This window comes from Panthera tigris, chromosome B3 (assembly GCF_018350195.1).
Source record: "Panthera tigris isolate Pti1 chromosome B3, P.tigris_Pti1_mat1.1, whole genome shotgun sequence".
NCBI lineage: Eukaryota > Metazoa > Chordata > Mammalia > Carnivora > Felidae > Panthera > Panthera tigris.
The window spans coordinates 16238390-16252966 of NC_056665.1; positions in this window are offsets into that span (position 1 = coordinate 16238390).

Below are 14577 nucleotides of genomic sequence, written 5' to 3' on the forward strand. Positions count from 1 at the left end.
CACCGGGTAAGAATCCCGTGGACCGCCACATACCATTGGGCAGGTTGCGCACTGCCCAACTCCAGGGAGCACCGTTCACAGAGGAGTCTACGTGAACATAGCGTCCTTGTGCTGTACGGTGACAATCTAGTCACACAACCATACCCAGTGGCTCTGGGTGGAGGCATACAAGCAAAAGCCATACTCTCACACCTCACGTTCCCCAGGATTTATTTGGGGCGTTCACATAGCCTATAAATTCAGAGAATCTGACCAAAAGCCCAGTTGAAAAGTAACCTCCAGGGTAGACTAGGGTCAAGCTGCCGCATGGACGTTCCAGCTCACCCCCGGCAAGGCACTCACCACTTTGCACTCTGACACCCCCAAAATGGTGATGCTGACTTTGCCGATAAACTTCCTGCTTCTATTTAGACGCTCAGTAGCTGGAGCAAATGCTACCAGGAGGATGGGTGAGGTTTTCTCAGTAGGTCTCCCTGTGGGAAAGATAAATTAGACTAAGATGGACAGAAATCACCACCAATGGGCATGTGGTGGGAGGTTTTCTGTCCCACAGCCACGGAGCATCCTCTCTAAATTTGCTCACGGGTTTCTAGAAACCCGAATCAGGGCAACGTGGCCACCACATAGCCAACACAAAGTCTCTCCATCCAACACTTTGGGCTTCGATGCAGGCCCTAGCATATGGAAAAGAAAATACCTGTGAGACACTTGTTTCTTTCAAGGCAGGCTTCTGTGTTGACAACAGCATTCAGCTGAGTCTTAGGAACAAGTTGTATGGCACGAATGTTTATATCTTATGCTTCTAGGTTCAAAATCCCAGGGTAGGCCACGGTTAGTTCAGAATCAGTCATCTCAAGGCAACTGGGTAGCTCAGTCGGTGAAGCCTCTGACTTCGGCTCAGGTCATGATCTCGCGGTTTGTGAGTTCGAGCCCCGCGTCAGGCTCAGTGCTGACAGCTCGGAGCCTGGAACCTGCTTCAGATTCCTTGTCTCCTTCTCTCTCTGTGCCTCTCTCCTGCTCATGCTTTCTGTCTCTCTCTCCAAAAACAAATAAACATGTAAAAAAAGAATCATTTATCTCTTTTTTTGGTTCTTTTGTTTTGTTTTGTTTTAATTTTTTAATGTTTATTTATTTTTGCAAAAGAGAGGGAAACAGAGCACGTGAGGAAGGGCAGAGAGAGACACACACACACAGAATCCCAAGCAGACTCCAGGTTCTGAGCTGTCAGCACAGAGCCTGATGCGGGGCTCGAACTCACAAAACACGAGATCATGACCTGAGCTGAAATCAGACCCTCAAGCTACTGAGCCACCCAAGTGCCCCTGGATCATTCGTCTCTTTAGTGGAAGAGTTTCATTCTACAGGCAGCGTCGAGGAGCTCATTTGCCAGTAGATGGGTTCAGACCAGGAGAAGAAAACTAGAGAAAAAAGATGGGAATCACCAGGATAGGCATACCCGTCCTGCGCCCATCACCAAATACGTCAACCTCAGAGCAACCCTCAGAAGAAAGAATGATTATCTTTGTTTTAAGGATAAAGGAACTTAGATTTCAGAACTGGCCAAGATCCCTCCATAAGTAAGATTCAGGTTTGAGCCTCAGCCCATCTGAACAAAACCAAGTTTCTTTGACTCAGTTTACCCCCACTATAGGAAACAGAGTTCATCAGCTCCCTCCCTCCCATCCCTTCATCTTCTAGGAAAGGTCCATTCAGTGCAGCAGGATATAGGACCAGGAATATAAAGCATAAATAGACTTACAATTAATATATCCATCACCTCTTCAGACATTTTGCAAACATTCATACAAGCAGTCCAGAAGCAGCAATTAAACACGCTTGGCAACAGGCAAGAAGTTCTTGGACCTCAGACCCAGAAGCTGAAATCCATTTCTCTCAAGGAAAGAGAACTGCATTTTTGTAGAAACAGAGTTCCGGGAAAGCCTTCTAGACAGCAACGTGACATTCAGGCATATAGGAGTGGGATTCTTCTCTCCTGGGACTGGGATTATGCAGTGGGTTGAGAGTGGTTCCTACTAAGGGCAGAGTCAGATTTCCAAGAAGTAGATTTAATGCTGAGCTATCTAAGCCATCGACTTTGTATTTCTGATGTCCCTCCCGAAGACATAACTGGCCTGAGCACTTGGGTTGTACCTGAAACTGAAGGCCTTTTGAAAGCAAAACAGTTCTGTAGAGACAAAGTGCCAGTGAGGCTGAGAGAACTTGCTTTTAGAGGGGTGCCTGGGTGGCTCAGTTGGTTAAGCATCCAACTCTTGATTTCGGCTCAGGTCATGATTTCATGGGTCATGAGATCAAGCCCTGCAGAGAGCTTTGCACTAACAGCGTGGAGCCTGCTTGGGATTCTGTGTCTCCCTCTGTCTCTGCCCCTCCCCAAAGTGCTCTCTCTCTCTCTCTTAAAATAAATACATAAAGACTAAAAAAAACCAACTTGTTTCTGGAGATCTTACCCTGGCTTTCCCTATCCTTTGAGCATCCCCCCGCCCCCGCCTTAGAGATAATCAACAGGCAAATTAATACTCAGAGATGCTATAGATTTCCTGCCAAGAAAGCTATTCCTGTTACTTTTAGGCAGGATAACCTTATTTGAAACACTAAACACACATACACACACACACACACACACACACACAACACACATTTATATGGGGAATTTAAGGAAGGCTTCTGAAAGAGACAGAAGCAATGTGATGGGTGGTTCAGAAGCATCAACTCTAGAATGGCCCCATGACTTCACCAGTGGCTTTGCTGCCTGTTGCCCTGGAGCCTTGGGGGAGTCATTTTAAGTCCTTCCAGTTCCCTCTCAGATGAAATCGGATAATGATAGAATTCTTATGACATTTAATTAGTTTTAAATGTCATTTAAAGTTGGGCTCAGAGTAAACTCAATAAACGTAAGTGGTTATGATGATCATTGTCATTATTATAGTTAGTTTAAATGCTCAAACATGGAAATTCCAGAGAATTTTCTATGGATTTTAGAATCAATGAGATGAATATTTAAAGTACATTCAATTAAAAATGGAATGGAGAAAGAAAGAAAGAAAGAAAGAAAGAAAGAAAGAAAGAAAGAGAAAGGGAAGGGAAAGGGAAGGAGGGAAGGGAAGGAGAGGGGGGAGAGGGGAGGGAAGGGGAAGGGAGGGAAGGGGAAGGAAGGGAAGGGAAGGGAAAGAAGTAAGGAAGAGAGAGAGAAAGAGGAAGGAAGGAAGGAAGGAAGGAAGGAAGGAAGGAAGGAAGGAGGGTAAGGAGGAAGGAAGGAAGGACAGTAAGGAGGAAGGAAGGAAGGAGAAAAAAGAGGGAGGGAGGGAGAAAGAAAGGAAGAGAAAGAAAGAAAAATGGGATGAAACTTTAGGAACTGAACCTGAAGTTTTCACATACTTTTTAAAAACGTACTTTTAAACCAAACAGAATACTATCGTCCTATCAAATGATATGTGCTTTATGGATTAGTCCCTTAAATGTGCACACTGTAAAGCAAGTTAAAAGAAGAAATACTCCGGACCTAAGCTACACCAATTAAAGTCACCCAGTATAAGTGTTTACCTATTGGTCATTAGGAAAACATTTGTTTGGGGATGATTCAAAGTAAGGTACCATTTGTGAATTCAGCCTCAGACCTATTAAACCATCAAACCAGGATTTTATAAAATAAAATAATTGTATAGTCATACAAAGAACTGACTCTTCTGTCTTTGAAAAATAATTCTTTTATAGACTTTAAAAGTTAGGCATTGGTTCTGTTTGGAATAAAGAAAGCCAAGGGTGAATTAAAGTGACTCTCGGGATTATTGTTAGAAATGCTTACCTTACAAACTTTGGAATCAGATTCCATCAATCAAACATAAATGGATCAGGATGGAAATAGTTAATAGGATGGTCATTATGCCCATAATTGTGAAAGATTTCTGCACTCTGAAAACCATTTTCTTAATTATTTTAGGTTAACACTTGTGTCCGTAACAGGGGGAGGGATGGGGACACGTGTAATCTGAAACCCCAGATATGGTGCCTGGCCTGAATTGAGATAACATTAAAGATTTTATTGCTGATACATTATAAATTATTTCTATTACTGTGGTCCTGTGGGCATTACATTGTCAGTGCACTTTGCCTATTACCTCACTTAATGTTATTAACACACTTTGGGGTATAAAATTACAGTTTTATCATAGAAACCTTAAACACTTACATCCAAAGTACTGAATTGCGTTATTATCTTTACTGACCAGACCCGTTTTATTGTCATTTTATCACTCATAAAATCTGAGATTCAATTTGATTTAACTATTAAGTAAAGCTTGGTCTACATGAGTTTAAACCCAGCTGCAATATTAATATATTAATATATAAGATGACTTCATTTTATTAAAGGTGAGGTAACTTAGAAAACCTCTTTTAATGTCTCTAAGCCGCTAAGAAATTTAACCTGACCTGTTTGCACTTCTGTTTCACCAACATCGACAAAAATTTAAGACTATCTTCTTGGAGAATGTTGAGCACTATCTCTAACCTGCTTCTGGCCTTTGTGAAATGCTGGGACACATTAATCAGCCACAAAATGGCATCGCCCATCAAAGTGTCAAGAGACAAGGTCCGATATTAAAACAAAAAGCATTAAGAATCCACCACGTTAAAGAAACAGGGTCCAAACGTAAGAAATTTGAAGGGGAAGAACAAAAGCATGTCATTTCAATCGTTCCCAAAACAAGAAAATGGGGATCGGTCCCCCAAATCAAGCTCTCATTCAGATAACAGAAAACTACAGATAAAAGTACGCCTTGTTTAACTTTTTCTATGGGGACCCTTTCTGATCTTGGCTCTGTGCCTATGGGTTAGAAAGTTTTTGTTAGGTTGACTTTATTAGAACAAAATAAATAAAGCAACTCTTACCTTGTTATGTCAAACGCCATCTTGATATTGGTCAAAAAATCTGTTTAAAAGATATTTGAAATACGCTACTGTCGATGGTAAGAAATCAGGCAAGAAAAGGTTGCTTTCTGTAGGTCTAAAACTGCTCTTTCCACGAGGCATTACTCCTAAGGGTTGGGCCCCACTACTGAGAATTACCATTATGAGGACACATTACAACTTTGTAGCTCTGAAGAGGCAAGATGGAGTAGAGCTTTTGGTTGGCCAAATGGCTAGCATTCTGACCTTTAATTTCAGTACCTGTAAGGAAGAAATAACACCTACCTTCCACTATCACTGAGGGTTTTCATTATCAAAGTGTCTGGCATGGAAAAGGTGCTCAGGAAGCGATCATTCAATAAGTTTTTCTATTCCTGTGGCCTCATATCAACACAAAATATGGCCCTTAGGAGATAGCATGCCGTTATAACTCTACCCCTAGAATCCTAAATACATGGAAAGGTAGCCAGAGGGTGAAGGAGGTCCCTAATGCAGAGTTCAGTGCATTCAATACAATGGCCTTGCTCCATGAGTATCCAAAAAGCATCACATCCTGGAAGCTTCATTTTTTTTTTTTAAATAGAAATCTCCTGCCAGTAGAGAAATCCTCTTGTTATAGGAGTTCAAGACTTTTGGTCAACACAGGATCTTATGGAAAAGGATAGACACTTATCTAACAAGCATCAAGCCACAAACAACATAGATTGTCCGGTAAAGCAAGAAAGTAGAACATTCCTTAACATTGGAAGAAAGCAGGATGCCAGCCATACCAAGCCGTCCGCAAGCGAAGAAAACATTGTGAAAAATAACACCAGAGAAGCACATGAGCTCCACTGGGCGTGGACTGATAAAGGCAGAATGACAGTCAGAGACCAGCAAATTCATCTCCTGCCTTTATACCCAAGAAACTGGGAGCTTAGCAAGGTTCGGGATTTGTGCCCAAAGTCACACAGCTATTCGCTGGGAAGGCCAAACCTATCACCCAGGCTTCGTGGGTTGGTATCTTCCCTGCACTGCGATGGTATCTATGTAGGAGGAGGTGCTCAGTCCCAAGACAAGCTGAGAATCAATGGAGGCTGTTTTCAGAGCTTCGGCCTTTTGGTTTTATGCTCATTGCCTGCAATAAACAGGCTGGGCCCCCGTTGGATGATTGGTGATCTGTTGAATGCAATGACCAAGACTTACTTTTTTAGCTTGTCTTCTAGGAAAGGCCAGGCACAAATAGTAGATTCCTTTTGCTTTGTGCACTATCCGTTGTATGTGAGAAAATGTGTGATTGTATGTATTTATGTGTGTGTGTGTGTGTGTGTGTGTGTGTGTGTTCCTCTTTAACGAATTCTGTCTTTAACCTCCAACTTCTAAAATTTCATTGTGATATATTTGGGTGTGGATTTTTTTTTCTGGAATTAGGTATGTCCCTACGTGAAGCTTATCTGTCTTTTTTTTTTTAATTTTTTTAATGTTTGTTTAGTTTTGAGAGAGAGAGAGAGAGAGAGCACGACTGAGGGAGGGGCAGGGAGAGAAGGAGACACAGCATCCAAAGCAGGCTCCAGGCTCTGAGCTGTCAGCACAGAGCCTGACCCAGGGCCCAAGCCCACAAACCATGAGATCATGACCTGAGCCAAAGTTGGTTGCTTAACCAGCTGAGCCACCCATGTACCCCTAAGCTTGTCTGTCTTTCTTTAGTGTGGGAATATTCTCTCATTGTTGTTTCAAGAACAACCTCACTCCGCCCACATGTCCTTAAGGAACTAGAGATTTCTAGCTATGTTCTCCATGTCTCTTAAATTTTCATCCACATTTTTTGCATTTCTTTATTCTTTTGCACTGTGTTCTCACAGAGACTCTTCAGAATGATCTTTAAGATCATTAATTTCTGTTCAACTGTGCTCTTTTGCCACTTACCTCTTTCATGTTTTCTTTTACCTCAACGAAGTTTCAATTTCTAAGGCATTTGGATGATGGTGTTTTTATAGATGTATCATTTTTTTTTCATGGCTCTCTAAGAAATTAATTTAATATTAGTTAATTTATATAAAAATATTTATATAAATACAAGTTACACAATAAAATTAACAACTAATAAATACATTATTCTAAATTACAGACATCAATTATATTCTTTTAAATTTCTATTCATTTGACTAGCTCGATTTTCTAGGTCTTTTGTTTTCTTTCTCTTCCGTGTTAATGCCCCTAGAAGTGATTCTTTCCTTTTACACATTAACAAAACAAGGAATATGATCAAAGGAAATTAACCACCTTTCTTAGCCCCTCGCCTTGCTTGATCCCTCCTCCAGCTCTGTTTTTTCTTTTTTTATATTTTGATTTATCCTTCCTTTATTTAAATATATATATGAAAAATATCTTCATATTTTTAGGTACTACAATGCCTAAAATGCCTTATAAATGCCATAAGTACTTTTCTCCAGTTTGCTTTTTCTAACTTAAAACTACATGCGGAAGGTTAGCTTCATAGTGATGTGAAGACGTTTCCCATTTCATGTTACAGTTGTTCCATAATCCACTGAATGGATACACCTTAGGCTATTTAATTAGTCCCCTAAAATTTAAATCTTCTCGGTGACCTTGAGTCAGTGATATAACCTTTATGAATCCTGCCAGCAGAGCAGCGCCTCGCTGATAGTAACTGCTCAGTAAATAGATGAAGATACAGAAACCCTGGTTGGACTTTATCGGAATTAAAAAGGGAATAGATGTAAATATATACATAAAGAGCTTAGTAAAATCACTATTATCTAATGAGTCCTTCATAAATGATAAATGGATATTATTGTTTTGTTGTTATTTATGTTTTACTTATAGTTCTTAATCAACAGCATAAGAGTACTTACAGTGAGTGATTCGGCATGGTTTATACATTGGTATGATTTTTTTCTTATTATTGAGAAATTTCATATTAGGTTTACAAAAATCAATCCATCTTTCCTAAGCACTTAGTTTGTTAGAAAAAGCCATTGGGTGATCAGCTATGAGATCTCAGAGACCCTTTGTCTCCAGAAGGGTAATGCTATCCCTAGCTCAGAGCTAACAGGGAATTTAAAATACATGAGTAAACCCAGACATCACACACACACACACACACACACACACACACACGCTACTAGCCAGATGCCAGATATTATGTATTTCCTAATGGAAATACACATTACCACCTAGGAAATATTTTTGCCAAATAATTGAACCTGAATCTGAGCATCCTCTGATCCAACAACCTCTTCACAGGAAATTCAGAAATGAGAGACCAAAGATGAAATCACCAAAGTTCAGAAGGTGGGAAACTTTACAGGGAAAAAAAAAAATTCAGGTTTGGCAAAATGTAAGTTGTAAGGAAAAAAATAGGCAGAGAGAAATCGGTACATTACAAGAAGTGGTACCACTCCCCTTTTCCTCTCCCCACCTCAGCCTCTGGCAGCTTCTACGTGCTTGACTAGACGACAAACCTCATACAATGGTATCATGCAGTATTTGTTCTTCTGTGATGGGTTTATTTCACTTAGCATAATGTCCTCGAGGTTCAACCATGTTGTTGCATATTTATACAAGATGACTAAGTTCTGCTGTATACCCTAGTGCCTACAGTTCATACTCTTATTATACACGTAAAATGTGTTAAGAGGGTAGACATCACGTTAATTGTTCTTACCACATTAAAAAAAAGGAAAGAGAGACTATGTATCTTTTTGAGGGGTATTACTTGAACCAACGAATTTTAAGAATTATGATATAGGGCGCCTGGATGGCTCAGTCGGTTGAGCATCAGACTCTCAATTTTGGCTCAGGTCATGATCTTACGGTTCACGGGATTGAGCCCAGCGTCGGGCTCCAAATTGACAGTGCGAAGCCCGCTTGGGATTCTCTTTCTTCCTCTCTCTCCGCCCCTCCCCCATTGTCTCCCTCTCTCTTTCTCTCTCTCAAAATATAAATAAAATTAAAAAAAAATAAAAACCATGATACAATCAAGGAAATACGAACACTGACAAATATTTTTAAATAGCAAGAAATTATTGATCTTTTTAGGTGATAAAATAGTACTGTGTTTAAGTTTTTTAAAGAATCCTTATCTTTTAAAATGTGTATGAAAAGCACTGAACGATAAGTGGAGTCAATTATTTCATCGAGCTGATGCTCGGGCTTGTTTCCAATTCTGATATTTATCTCAAATATCAAATTTTCAGGCTTGTTTGCAGGTTTTTTTGGACTTGAAGTCCCTCAGGTAGGCAACCAGAATGGAAAGGGAAAGAGAGGGCTGTCTGCTTGGCCAGTTCCGAGCATCCTCTTACGAGCACAGCAGAAATGTGGTGCTCATGAATGAACCATTTTCCAGTTGCTATGTTGGTAACTGTGCGCCCTTCAAGGACTTGTTAAGTTACCTGTAACTTCAGCCAGTTTCTGATGAATCCTATTACCTCAGGAACAGGTATGTTATCTACCCTTGGAGACACCTGATAACTCCAAGCTAATTCAGTTCTAACTCCTCCCAGAGTCCTAGGCACGTTCAGTGCTTGGATGCCATTTGTTTCATAATCCTCTCTGGCAAAAGTAGGTTCATTGTATGGCTATGTTTGTGCATATGATAATGTAAGCTACCGAAGATAGCTGAAGCCAGATCTTAGCCCCAATAATTTAGAAGGATCTTGACTTCTAGAAACCTCAGAATTAGATGTCTTACTTATTCAGAATAACCACACCAGCCACCTTCACGTTTGGCAAGACTGATGCCTTTCAACTTCCACGCTTTAAGTTTTCCTTTTCTGTTTGAGTCATGTGATTGTACGTTTACCCCATATTCTAAATTACCTCAAAACTCTCATGGAAGCAGACAACACAAATAAATAAATAAATAAATAAATAAATAAATAATAGTACTCTTGTCTAGCTATGCAACCCTAATCAAGCCACCGATCTTTGGGTCCCAGCTCCTCACTTTGAAAAAGGATTTGGACTCCTATTTGTTGAATCCAGTGGTATTCGTATTCACACAGTCTCTTCTTTCTCATCCACGGCAGACATGTCTAATCAATCCCTGCGGTCTCCCAGCTGACTCCGAATGCCATCTAACAACATACAACTTAGCACCACAGGCAGTCACCACTTGTTTTGAGATAAAACCTGTATCCTAGGTTGATGGAGCACTGCCATCTGGAGCATTGCTGAAGGCCATGGCGAACAAAAAGGACTTAAATAATCACTCATTGGATTTTACATCTCATGCCCAGTTGTGGTACACATTTCATTGTCAAAAGCAAGTCACATGGCCACTTCTAACTTCTCACCATGAGGCTGGAAAGAGAGAGGGCAGGAAATATAGGATATGACATTTATTTACACAAGGCTTTGCCTTCCACAAAGTTTACATATATTCTTTCTTTTGCTTTCCAAATTCCGTAAAGTAAAGAAATGATATTATTATTCCCATTTCACAGAAGGGCAACTTGAGCCTTGGAGATCTAGCCCATTATTACAGACTAGTAAGTGGTGGGCCTGGATCCACATTAAGTCAACCTTACCTCTAGTTCCTGTTTCTATTATCTCCAAATTCACTCTAGTGCTATGAAGGAGACTGGGGTAGAATGAAATTTATACATGAATTTAAAATAGAGATATAAAAACTAATAAAAGATAAATAAAATAAATAAAAGATATAAAAGATAATAATAGAGGAATTATTTGTTGAATAAACAACAAATGGTGTGCTTGAAAGAAAGCTGTATCAGTCAGGAAATGCTACAGGTTATGCTGCAGTAACAAACAACCCCAGAAATGTGCCTGGCCTCAACGAAGGTTGATTTCTTACTGGCCTGTACGTTGTACGTTCGGGAAACCTAAGTCTTGGCCCTGGCTCTGTCCATAACCAGTTAAGGGAAAGCCATTTGTTCATGAAACAGGTATAGGCACAAAAATTGGTCTGAGCGCAAAATTACATTAGGTCTTCAACTGCTTTGAAGCAGAAAGAAAACTGCAACAAGCACAGGTAAAGGATGAGAAGCCTGGAGCCGTGTCAGTGACCGTGGCCACAGATAAATGGGGGACAGTGTGGGTAGGGCTGGCATAGCCTCTTCTCTAATCTCTCATAGTTAGTGCATTTATTGAGCATTTATTGTATGCAAGACACCACGGGGCATATACAGAGACAGAAGGCATAACTCCTGTTCTCAATGAGATGGCAATCTAGTCACAATATGACATCAGCCGTGAAGTCTATCCTGTCCTCACTTCCCAGTAGTTTATTCAGAGCTATTGGTGTGTTCAGTTGAAGCACAAAACAAACCAGGTCACAGATATTAAGGTTGTAACATCCAAACAGCACCCTCAAAGCCCGGGGGATTCACTTCATTCTGGGATAGGCAAAAGATACCCCTCTGTCAATTTTGAGATGTGCTGTAGGACTTGGGGATTTAAAAAAAAAAAAAAAAAAAAGGAAGAAGCCTATCCATTCACAAAAGTAGCAATTTGTTACTTTGAACTTCACAAGTCTTAGATGAGGGGACAGGAGCTTCAGGGTGGGGAAAGATTTACCATACTAACATTTCAAACAAGCTGAAAGCCTGCGTTATAATATGATGTTCATTGAATGAATCCATTAACTGAGCAAAAATCCTTTCCAACACTTCTGGTATACCAGACTTTGTGCCAAGAACCGAATCTGTGTGGTTTAGCTCTTGAATTATGTCTGTTCTCTGAGAGGTTCCTTGCTGTAGGCAGCGCTGTGTGCATGAACTGCCGGGTCTCACACACCACGTGCGGAAAGGCAAGCACTCGCTTGCCTTTAGTTACCTTCGGAGCGGGTCAAGTTCGGTTACATGGGGAAAGCACAGAAGCATTGCAGACAGTGGGTCTGAAAACACCAACCAGATTCTTAAGTCTTGGATTCCCCTTGTCCCGTAAATCACAATGGACTCTCGGAGATCTTAACGGGTTGCTTATAAAGAGATCCTGAGTTCTCCGCCACAGGTAGATTTAACAGAAAAGATGGCTGCCCCTTTTCAACTCTTAAATTAACAATATTAACGTAGATTCCATACAAGAGCCCTAGCAATAGGATTAGTATATTAAAGTAGCCAGTCCTGCACTGGCACACACACAAAACCCCCGTAGCAACAGAGATGACAGCTTGGTAACAGCAGCTGCTGCTTAATTGAAAACATTAGAAAAATATTACATTATATCTGTATTCCCTGTTTTTATGTTTATTTTCATCACAAGTGAGAAAATAACCCAGAAAAAAAAATACAAAAGAAACATGAAACAAAGTTTCGAGACCAGCAATGGCAAAGGGTGAACCCTTGCTTGCAACTGAATTTTCTGGGGACTCGTTCCACTTTTCCCGTGAATGAGCAGTCTTGTTTTTGTGTGTATTCCAAGGGCCAGAAATTCCTCCCGGGGTGTTGACTTTAGTTCCTGGTCAACCCTTTAAATTTGATTAACTGGGAAGAGAAATGGCATATGTGTGGGTCTTTGTGTGTGTCCGTGTTTGTGCGCTGGGGAAGCAGTGTTCAGATTGTAAAGTGCCTCTACATGGAGAGGAATTGATACAAGACCCATAAGCACACTAATGTGAAGCTGGGAGTGTATGTTTCTGAACAACACAAGTCTATCCCTGGTAGATAGAGCCGCCCATTCGCACCAAAGCCAACACCAACGCTTGGGGCACAATTAGAAGAGGGTTGGTTAGAAAAAAAGTAGTCATGTGGTTTTCTGCAAGCGAATTACATGACACAATAAACAATTATGGAGGCATTCTTATCTCAAAAAATGAAACACGACGGGACCCTAGAGTTCATCTGGTCTCCCTATTAATTCAGATCAAACACTTAAAACTTTGCATCGCTGGCTCAGAAGGCCAAATAAAAGGCAAGAGATGAGGTTTCGTCTTGGGCAAGGATTTTTTTCCTTCTTATATCATGCCAGAGGTAACGGTCCTAATAAATTTCATGGGCCCTAAACATTTCTCGGCATGTAGTCAAGACCCATCTGGCCATTGGAAACCAGGCATCCACATTTGCAAATGAGGTTTTCAAATGCAGGCAACGCATTGAGCGTTCTCGTTGCAAAATAAATATGGAATGTTCTATTTGACTGCAGTGAACTTACAAAAGAAGCATGCTGCAAACTCATAGGTCCAGAGACTCTACTCTACAGTAGCAGCTGCTTGTTTCTTGCAGCAGAATTCAAGTCATTTCAAGATTGACTATATACTACAACAAAAAATGCTCTTCTGTCTGTTCCTTGGGGTCAAGAACTCCGTCTTATTTATTCTTATGTCCACTCTGGCACATAGCGAAAAGCCTTTCATGTAGTATTCTACAAATAAATATGGCCATGACTCAGAAGTCAAATTGATATGGTACTGAAAGATGAAACGAAATGGTACCTAAGACATTTCTCAACCTATCAGTAGTTCCGATACATTCTTTCATTGATTGATTTATTTCTTTATTCAGTTAATGTGTAATGAATGAGCACCTGCTCTGGGTCAACCAAAGTGCTAGGCTTACCCTGCAGTTGTCCACCCAATTTACACTGTTCTTTTAGGTACAAGAGGCGGGGAAAACATTTTTCCTATAGTAGTGACTCCAGCGTTCAGCTTGCTTTTCACTAAGCAAGTAGTTACTATGCCAAAGGTTTTGGTAAACCTGATTAATGTTGGCAAACGACATTGGAAAGGAAAAATGCATCTGTATTGTATACTTCAGGTTTTTCTTTTTTCTCCCAAATCAACACTGCCTTTACTCCTTGAGTCTGCAAAGAGAATGGAGATTTTAAAAAGACCTGTGTTGGGGCACCTGGGTGACTCGGTCAGTTAATTGTCCAACTCTCGATTTCGGCTCAGGTCATGATCTCGCAGTGTATGTGATCCAACCCCCACGCTGGGCTCCTTCCCGGCAGCACCGAGCCTACTTGGGATTCTCTCTCTCTCTCCCTGTCTCTCTGCCCCTCCCCCACTTGCTCACACATACTCGCTTTCAAAATAAATAAATATGCTTAAGAAAAAAAGAATTTCTCAAGGTTGGCTAGCTAGGAACCCAGGCAAAACTCTCATAATGATCTCAGCCTTTGAAATCACCTTAGAAGCATCAACTCAGTGACAGTGTAAATATAGTTGATGTACAGTAACTTGCTAAGGGGACGATAACCCTTCTTCTGATCCTTTAGTATATATATATGTTTTAACATTTTTTGTAGTTTTTAATGAGTTCTTTCTGAACAAGAAACCACCGTGTTTTAAAATGAAAGAAAGCTCGTTTCCTCTTTTGACTTTTCAACTTGAAGCAAAATGCCCAAGTTTCAGAAAGTGGATTAAATAATTAACCGCCAAGAAAACTGAACAACAGCATTACCGAATGACTAATTAAAACCCACTAATGAAGGCAGTTGATAAGCATGTATTATTATAAGCTATATTATCATAAGCATGTGTAATAACTCAAGAGTCTCTTCAAGGAGTACCTAATACTTGCCTCCTTGTTGGTGGAAACTCGTCACTGAATTGACATATGCCCTTTCTACGATACAAAGATAATCATTCAATAACCGATTGCAGAATTAAAATGGAAAGACCCACAGGAAAAGAAAAGAGCTCCTTAATAGGTTTATTATTGATTTAGTGTAAGAGAAGTTTGTCCCACCTGC